Raw genomic sequence first — 10,447 nt, 5'->3', positions numbered from 1 at the left:
AATTTGTATTACATTATGCTGAAGACATTCTATATGAATTGAATCACCTACTTAGTGAAATCAATGGTTCAAAATTGAGGAGAAAAATGCAAGACTATAGAATTAATATGAACCATTTTAATTTTAAAAAATAGATCTTTTATAATTAAAAATAAAAAATAAAAAATATACATTTTAATATTATTTATTAAGAAAGAATCCGTTTTATTTAATTCTAATTCTTTTTCTTCTTTTCTTTTTATTTTAAGAGTTAATTTTTCATTAAGTTTATTTATTTTTTAAATATTTATATTTTTTTATAATAATTAAAAATTATTATAATTTTTTTTGGTAAAAGTGGCGAGCCACTGATATATATATATATATATATATATATATATATATATATATATATATATATATATATATATATATATATATATATATATATATATATATATATATATATATATAACCGATTCAAGAGCTCAATAGGGAAAGAACAAGGAAGAAAACTCTATATCCTTGCTTAGATGCAATGGAGAAAGAGAAAACAAAGCTATAAGAAGCAACCCATACAAACCTCATAGAGGCTAAAATTGAGACTAATGGAACAAGATAAACCAAGAGAACTCTTAAAAACGACCCCCACAATCGGTTATCATTGATCTTGAGAAACATAATTGTAGATGCCTGAGCATTGTAGAGCTACCACAACCAGTTACCAGTGAGCATATGTGTATACCGGTCAATTGCAGAAAAAGGAACATTACCGATTGAGTTATTTAATCTATAATTATTTGTCTTATTAATTTTTTTTTTGATTGATAATATGAGTTTTTATATTATTAAAAGGAAAAGCAGTTACATAATCTTTAAACAAAAAGGTGGTAAACCCAAACCACCAAACTAGAACTGTTCTCAAAACCACCCTACTAAATGCCCTCAAAGCAATGCACATAGAAAAACCAAGGCATACAAAACCCGTCAACCTATCCAAACCAGTCCAAAAAACCAATAGAGAAACCAAGTTCTATGAACAAAATAAAAAATAAGGGAATGAATCCTAGACACAAGCACCTAGTGAAACATTAAGAACTACCTGAAGCCAGGGTAAGAGTCAACACATCCCTCATCCTTCTTGTTCTCGACCTCCGCCTTCGGTTTGTCACCTCCCCATCCTCTGCTTTTGCCCGAGCTTGACGTATCACCTCCTCCAACTCCATTATCTATGCGAACAACTTCATCGCCTCCCACCCTCTCCTCACCTCCTCTCAAAACCTTTCCTTCATCTTCTCTCACCACCTGAGAAAGGGAATGAATTTACCTTTCAACTCTTGATTAAACCCCAAAACTCCTTCACAAATATCAAAACCTGCGCTCGATACAACCCACTCCAGGAGCGTCTCCATGTTTTTTGAGGAACTCCTCTAGGATTATTACCTTCAAAACCCTTTTGACCGGATCACATGAGGATTCCAAGTTGAGTCCCCATGCCATGATGAGGGAGTATACATCCATACGGGTCTGGTACTAGTTCTCAATCACTCCCAATTCCTCGCTAAGAACCAACTATACACTCCTAATCAAAAGAGCATCCTTGAAACGAAACATATTCTTCAATCTGCACTTCGAGACCGGTCCCCAAAATGCACAAAGGAGCTTGGAGGTCCTCAAAGTGAAAATGGCCTCCATTGTAGTTTGGAAAACTAGAGTGCTTGCCTCAAGCTCTTCTTTGAAAAAACACCAAGTGCACGAATCAAAAAGATTGATGAAGACACAAGGAATGTCACACACATCCCCACTCCCTCTATAAGTGAAAATCTCATCAAAATCCATCGTCACTAAACCACTGATCGACATTAATTGCCAACTTCAGTCGAGCCAACCAAAACATTTATGAAAAGAATTCTAGATGTTCTCATCACAAAATTTGCATTAATAGGCAAGTACGGTGGACATACAAACCTATTAAGAATGCCACTAGACATCTACGTCATAACCCCCCCACCATCTCATCACACATATATCCAATTCACATGCCACATTGGACAATGAGTCTGCCACCTCATTTGCCCCTCTTCAAATATTTGAAATACGGAAATCTTGAAAAACCTTGAGCTTTGAAAAAATAATTGATACAAATTTATTAATCTGTTAGCTGGGAGACATGCCTTTCACAATTGCATCCACCACCACTTTGGAATCCCCTTCTAGGTGCACTCTCAAGATATTCATGTTATTGGCCAATTCCACCGCTAATAGGGCAGCCTGCACCTCAGCCTCATTGTTTGTCTCTTCTTGCAACCTTTGTGGCCCTTTGAAGAGAACCTTCCCCTCTTCATCACAAGCCACACATCCAGCACCTGAGATGCCCAGGTTACCTCTCGACATCCCATCAAAGTTGATCTTGATCCATCCTTGCTCTAGCCTAGCCCACATCTCTTTGCCTCTCCTATCCACCTTAGTCATAGGATGAACCCTGTTAAACCCATGAATGGGTTTGCATTACACCAAAGGCCATCTATATTGAATATGTTTATCAGATATATTCAAAGGGTGCTTAAGGAAGTTATGATTTACTGTGGACATAGGCACAACTTCTGAGATGGCCCTTTCAACCTGTTATGCCTAGCATATCTATTTCCCTGTTATTCTCCTTGAGTCAAAATTTGGGTCCCCTTTTGTTTTCCTTTCCATTTTAACCTCGAAACTCTGGAGTCCCGAAGTCCCGAGGTCCCTTTGCTTTCCTTTCGGTTTTGACCTCGAAACTCTGGAGTCCCGGAGTCCCGAGGTCCCTTTGCTTTTCATTCGGTTTTGACCTCGGAACTCCAGAGTCCCAGAGTCCCGAGGTCCCTTTCCTTTCCTTTCAGTTTTGACCTCGGGACTTCGAAGTCCCAAGGTCCCTTTTCTTTCCTTTCGGTTTTGACTTCGAAACTCCGAAGTCCCGGAGTCCAGAGGTCCCTTTGCTTATCTTTTGGTTTTGACCTTGAAACTCCGGGACTTCGGAGTTCCGAGGTCCCTTCGATTTCCTTTCGGTTTTGACCTCGAAACTCCGGAGTCCCGGAGTCCCGGAGTCCCGAGGTCCCTTTGCTTTCCTTTCGGTTTTGACTTCGGAACTCCGGAGTCCCAAGGTCCCTTTGCTTTCCTTTCGGTTTTGACCTCAGAACTCCAGAGTCCCGAGGTCCCTTTGCTTTCCTTTCAGTTTTGACCTTGAAACTCCGGAGTTTCGGAGTCCCGAGGTAGGGGCCTCCTTTTTCTTGCTTCAAAACCCTAGAGCCCCAGAGTTCCGAGGTAGGGTGTTCCTTTTTATCAAGCTCGGAACCTCGGGACCTCGGAGTGTCGAGGTCATGTTTAAGGCCTTCGTACAAATGAACTTGGGGGGAGCTATAAATAGAGATGATGGAATTTTAAAGTTCATTTGTGCATCCACAACTCCTCCCTAGCTCCGAGTTGTGAACCTTCGGACCTCCGAGTTTTCCTTGGTGTTTTCGGGCATTTCGATTCACCAGGTTGGTGATTTTTCTTGCTCATGTTGGTGGTTTCTAGATTAGATTTTTCTTTCCTCATATTTTTTGTGATTGTTGGTTTTTGTTTGTTTTTCTTTGCATGACTTTGTTTTCGCGTGCCCTATTTTTTCACCCCGGAACCTCGGAACCCCGAAGTTTCGGGTAGCTCTTAACCCTGGAACATCGGACCCCCAGAGTTCTGGGTAGCTCTCAACCCAAAACGCCGGAACCACAGAGTTCCGAGTGTCTTCCACTTAGGCATAAGCTCGGAACCCTGGACCCCTGGAGTTTCAGAATTCCTTTTGCACCCAACATAAGCCCGGAACCCCATAACCTCAGAGTTCCAGGCCTTCTTCACTTATGCCTATCCTAAGAACCCGAGACCCCGAAGTCCGGAGGTAAATCAAATTTTATGCTTGTTATCAAAAACTGAGGATTTGCATTCTGCTTGCAGGTTTTAGTGGTTAGATGGACTCATCCTCCAGCAAAAGAGGCAAAGAAATTGATAGATTCCCAACCACCATGAAATACCATTATCAAGGACAGGTCTATGTTTCAAAGCTAGAGGATCAAATCAGATGGGTTACGGATACTAAAATTGGCCATATAGAAATTGAAGATATCAAGGCTCAATTGGACAAACCTAGTCTGGAGGCCCTCCACTGGAGAATCAAGAGGTCCGACCTAGTTGAAGCTACTATCTTCCCATAGTCATTACAGGCACCAGAGTTCATAATGACCATTGCCCCATTTTATAACCCAGAAACTAGAAAGTGCACAGATGCACAAGGAAAGACAGTCATAGACTTGTCTCCAGATATGCTTGGGTTCATCTTTGGAATCCCAACCAGGGAGGATGTATTTCTGTTAACTGAAGAAGAGGCCTTAAAGGAATGGAATGACAAAATACCAGCGAGTAAGAGGCACACAAATACAAACTGGTTAGAAGAAGAAAGAAAGACAAGAATCAAGGCAACAAAGATCCTAAGGGCGGATTTCAAAGAGCCTCAAAGAGACTTAATCATTATGCTAAGGAGGGCCTTTGGCAAGCCAGATTACAAGCTTTTTCATCCTTGGATGTTCCAATTCATGAGCACTATTTTAATAGGATTTAATAGGAAAACAATACTTTGATTGGCCGTAGATCCTCTCTGACAATATCTGTAAGCAGATGAAAAAAGTCTAGCATAATCAAAAGTTCTTTTTCATGTCATGTCATCTGGGTAGCCGCTAGAGCTGGAAAGTTTCCAGGGATACAAGTAGAAGGTCAATTAGGAGAGGAGGAAGGACAAAATAAGATATGGGAGTATTATGCTCAACTCACTCTAGCCAATGCAAAGACTCATTTTAAAATAGTTAATGATTCCTTCGTCTTTCCAATAATAATCAAATTGACTAGAGATGCAAGATATCGGATTAGCCTGGAGGCAATGGTTATCATCTGAGAGTGGGCATGCTGGTTTATCCAAAACCCACACTCTACTTACATCAAGGTTATCAGATTCATAGGAAACCCCATGCTGCTTCCCTGATACTGTAATGATAGGATAATTTTGCTAGAGTGTGTGAGGCATCTTGTGGGCCTCCAGTCACTTTTGTCATCAAAACACAAAGGAGGTATCGATTTCTCAGTATCTATTGGATACTTTGCATGTTCCAGAATACAAGTAGCAAAGTTAGTAGAACAAGAGCTTCAAGATTGGAACTTGAAAGAGTATGATCATTCTAGGGAGTTCTATGATCCCTACGGGAAACTTAAACAAGCTATGCCTAAGGAATATGAGGGGCACAGGCCTAGCTTGGAGGACTTTTGGGACAAACTTCAAGATAGTTTCGAGGTTAGGGAGAAGAACTATAGCATGTTATATGTGCCACAGGTAAGATATTTCAGAATCAAGACTAACCTCCCTAAAGACCTTAGGGATGATGGCGACTTACTTGATCCAACTTATAGGGAATCAGGGATAGATAAAATACCCCTCTCCCTAATAAAATGGTCTGCAAGTGAAGACACAAATATGGAGAAGGTCTCCCAAGTGGTCATCAATAGGACCAAGCAATGGTTATGCCAGAGGGTAAGGCCCAACGTCTTAAAGATGAAGCAGAAGGAATCCACTTCAGGGGTACCTAAGTCAAGGGGCCATAAGGAGTACGCTCGAAAGACAAGGTCAGCCTCGAGGAAAAATATGTCCACCGATCTAGGTGAAGAAGAAAAACCTCAAGAAAGCACTGAGGACTTACTGAAGAAACTCCAAGAAAAGATGAGGGAATTTGAATTATTAAAGAAGGTTGTGGATCTGGGAGTGACTGATGGATTGGGCACGGTACTACTTGCCAAAGTTCTCCCACCTAGGATGGCTATAGGGAACACTGAATGAGAGGGTACCCAAGAACAAGAAGAAAATATAGAAATTATTGAGGAGATACCCGCTCAGCCACCTTCATCAGATGCCACAAATGTTCTAGGCACCAGTGCCCCTGCACCACCACTAGTCAATATATCTGTAGGATAGCCCGGAGTGCAAGGCTTTAGACCTACCACTGAAGGAATTAAAGTTAGAAACCATGAGTCTGATTCAGATAAGGAGGAAGAGGATCTTGAGCAACAACGACTGCTAGAAGGCGAACAAGAAGGGGATGAGGCAAGAGACCTCCTGAATGAAAGACTAGTGTTAACCCCTCAAGATCAAGAGGACCTTCTTAAGGATATAGCAGCCGAGCAAGGAGAAACAAAGGTAGGTGATGAAGAAATGGCATTTAATGAGGAGGTCAGTGGAAAACTAGGAGTTACATAAGCAGCAAGCTCTCCAAACCAATTTAGCTCATCAAGTTATACTGCCTCAAGACCCCGGACAAAAGGAAGAAGAAGTAAGAGGTGGAGCAGAGGAATAGGCGGAGGTTCATATTATAATTGCAGATATACTGTCACATCAAGGTGACAAGGATGAAGATATACCGCAATGGCTGGAGTTTACCTTTGGGAAGAAAAAGAGAAAAGCAAAGCTCCCTAAGGTTACTCTGCAACAAGTAATCACCGAGGAGCCACCAAAGGCTAAGAAGCCAAAAACTGTTCATCACCTATCGAAAACTAGTTCCGGTGAAGTGATTGTAGATGTGACAGTTCCATCTCAGGATGAGGGACAAGCTTCTCCCAAATACCAAATATCACAGATAAATTTGGGCAAACAAACCAAGTGGGGGGAGTTAGATACTTTGGAGTTAGCCATGAGCTTCATCATGGGATGTGTGGAGGAGTATACTTCCAACGTGGAACTCAAAGCACAACTAGGAAAATATAAGCAATTGCTAATTGAAATTAGCAAACCTCTGGACTTGTGCAAAATTGATGACTTGCCTTCTACCTCATCACTGCCAGAGGAAGAAGTAAAAACATTAATGGAGATGAGGCGGGTGGCAGCTGTAGCCAAGTCATGGGCCCAAGTAAATACAGCCAAAATAAGATTATTTTTGTAAGATACTATGGGGATGTATAGTAAGGCGATACAAGTAGGAGCTTTGGTTTCCTGTTCCACATAATGGGAATGAAAGTTGAACATTTTCACCAAACAATTCCAAGTTTTGAAGAAGATATTGTGGCTAGGAGAAGAGACAGTGATAAAAGAGGACCTCTTAGGGGGTGACGACTATAAAAACTTATAGTCTTATGTATACATCTTGGAGCTGAAGATTGAAATATTTCAGCAATATATCAAGGATATGACCGATATTTGGGACCGTCTCCTTAGAGAAATTTTGTCATACAAGAATTTTGTAAAGAATATGCTTGGACCTTTTGTCCTTAGATTAGCTGGTACAAGAATAATGGACCAGCAACAAGTTTTGAATCACTAGGATGCATATGAAGCACAATACCTAGGATTCGCGGCCCAGTTTGATGTCACCCTTATGGATAGGTACACGTATCAGATTACTCAGTCTCAAGAGGTGGCACACACAGTGAAGGAGGTAGAGGAGGGGAGAACACATGCGGATGAAGTTTTGAAGAAGTATAAATTTAGAGTTAACAATGTAGTAGATCCTCCGGTTCAAGCAGTTGCATGTATAGTTGATAATTATAGAGCTTTTATCAAGAAATAAAGGATAAGCACACAATTGCTAAAGATGACAAAGATTTTTTTTATAAATCCTTAAATCTTGTATTTTTAACCGCGTCTCCTACTCGAGTTCCAATTTTGAGAGGAATTCTGCATGATTACGAAAACGTGGCTCACCTAGTAGGGTTTTCGTAGTGCTCATGTAGTCCCCATTTCGTAGTTGTTAAGTGGAGTGTCAAAACAAAAACTTGCAAATTAACTGCGACTCCAGTTTTAGTTCTTAATTTAGGGTAGGGTTATTTCCTAGATAGTAGGGTAAAAAACTTCTATAAATTGAGAAGTTGGATTCATTTGTAAGGGTCCCAAATTGATGATTTGTGGCCTACTTAGAGATTTTAGAATATTTTGCAGATTGTTAAGAAGTTGAGTTATTTTTGTTATACATTCATTGAGATTAATATGAGAAGAAAGTTGTAGATTGCCTGATCTACGTTTATATTCTACCAAATTGTTCTGTGTATTCTGGTAAAGTCTATTATTTGGAGTTAACAACGTGGTTTAATCTTTTTGTCTATCACTTTATGAATTATATTGTGCACGTCAGTGGTGTATGATAGTTATTGTGATAGGCCATATTGTTGATGATTTTATTTTCATAAATTTGTGAAATTGATGATTTTGCAGGTTTTCTGGAGGTCCATTGTTGAATGCTAACTTGGATAATATTTGATAATTGCTTAGATTGCAGGGAACTAATTGAGTAGTTCATTAAGCTATCATTATATTGGTCTTTATTGTTATTTTCTTGTTTCCCTTTACGCTTCACATTTTATTTCCCACAAAATCTTAAACCATGAAAAAACAAAAAGAAAGGAAGTGTAGTTACCCATAACCAACGAGATTTAGTTCTAACTAGCAGGCCCCTTTACAGGTATAACCACATCAACCATTGGGCTTCCCATCACCGTCGAGACCCGACTATAGAGACCTTGGAATAGTGAGTTTTCTGAACGTGTTACTTTTCAGGAGAGGTGGTGAGTGTTCATATTGGCTACCCGACTGTTGGCGGGGGTGTCAGAAAATAGTCATCAACAAAAATTGGTGCTAGAAGGAGGGCCAAGACTAATCCCCTCATTGATTAACCACATATGCTACTCCCAGGAGATGAATTGATGCCCTTTACCCAACCTAACGTCAATAGCGAGCAAGAGGAAATTCTTACCCAGCTATACGACTTTGCTTGGGATAGTACAAAAAATTATAACGATTGGCTACAAGCACGACAAGTCTTGGACAAAAAGAGACAAAAGGCTATACGTATAGAAGAAAAGGCACAAAGACAACTTAATCCTTAGGTGAACCCACAAGAAAATCCACAACCATCTCCTCAACCAGAAAATTGCGGTACTAAGATAGATCGTATATCAGCCTTCTCTCCCAAGAGATTCCATCGAGTCCTTAGGAGTGGTTCTTCACCATCCGACTTAGTAGAATTAAGACCTACCACTAGGTGGAAGAAGAACAAAGCTGAGAAACAACCCTCAACAGCTTCACCAGTACAGTCATCCATACTCAATGTAGGAGATCAATTGATTCCTAGTCCTCAGCCTATCGCTGCACCTTTTGTGACTCAATGTCCACCGTCACCACCTTTAATGGCCTACTTCAAGAAAGACACCACACCACTAGGAAACATACCAGGGGGTATACATGACCTACCTAGAAACCCGGATAAATTTTGCAGCAAGTTTTACTATTTAGGGGGACGAACGACTGATGAACATATTGAAGCATTCAAAGATGCGAATGTTCGTAATCATATTGAACACCAAGATGTAGTATGTAGACTCTTCCCATATTCACTTGGGGAGAATGAATACAATTGGTACTTAACCTTACCTGCAAACTCCATCGCAGGTTGGGACCTCTTGGAGAAGGCCTTCATTGATCAATTCTGAGTGTACATAGACCTCAAGACACTATACCACCAATTCGCTTCTCTTAAGAAATCACCAAATGAGCCATTAATGAATTTTAATAGTAGCTTCCAAAGGGAATTCAAGAGGCTACAAACCCCTTACCAGGTAGCGCCTAACATAACCATTGACTCATATCTAAGAGCTATTGACCCTTGGACTACTATGTTTATTAAGAAGAGTGTTCCTCAAGATCAAAGGGACACCTTGGCGAAAGTCTTCACATTAGCAATTAGCATGAATCATGAGTGGAAACAAACCCCGGGAGGGATCATATATAATTTACCTATAGGGATGAATCAAGGAAACTACAATCAACTCCCAAGTGTACCCTCATCTCTACTTGTAGGTGCCCCAACGATGAAACCCATGCCAATCTATGCACCCTAACCTCAGGCAAATCAATAGTTTGCTGCTCAAGCGTCGACTTGGCAAAATGGTACCAATACCACCCCCGCTCAAACACAATATGTTGGTCAAGCGCAAGTCAGAAATCAACAATTTGACAATATTAATTCAGCGAACCAACCTCCAACTATGACACCTAAGAATCAAGGATCCCATATATCCGCTGAAGTAGAAGCCTTAAAGAAAATGATCTCACAAGTTACTTCAAACTTCAGCCAACTAAAGATGAATCCTCTAGGAGGGTATAATCAATCCCAACCATATAATAATCAATGGAACTACAATAACCAGAACCAAAATTAAAGGTACAACAATAAACCCTATAATAGGCTGTGGAATACAGGTCCAAATAATAGTGGGGTGAACCATGATCACCCCGATGCACGAGATAACCCAAACCACACACAAAGTGTTAACCTTGCCGATATGAACTTTCTAACAAATTGGTGCAGGTTGCATGACACAGCTGTGCATTCTGAGATTAATTGTGCTCAGTTCAAGAAAATCATAAGAATTGCTC

Source organism: Cryptomeria japonica, chromosome 10, assembly GCF_030272615.1.
Source record: "Cryptomeria japonica chromosome 10, Sugi_1.0, whole genome shotgun sequence".
NCBI classification, from domain to species: Eukaryota; Viridiplantae; Streptophyta; class Pinopsida; order Cupressales; family Cupressaceae; genus Cryptomeria; species Cryptomeria japonica.
Note: the sequence above shows the minus strand (reverse complement) of the source record.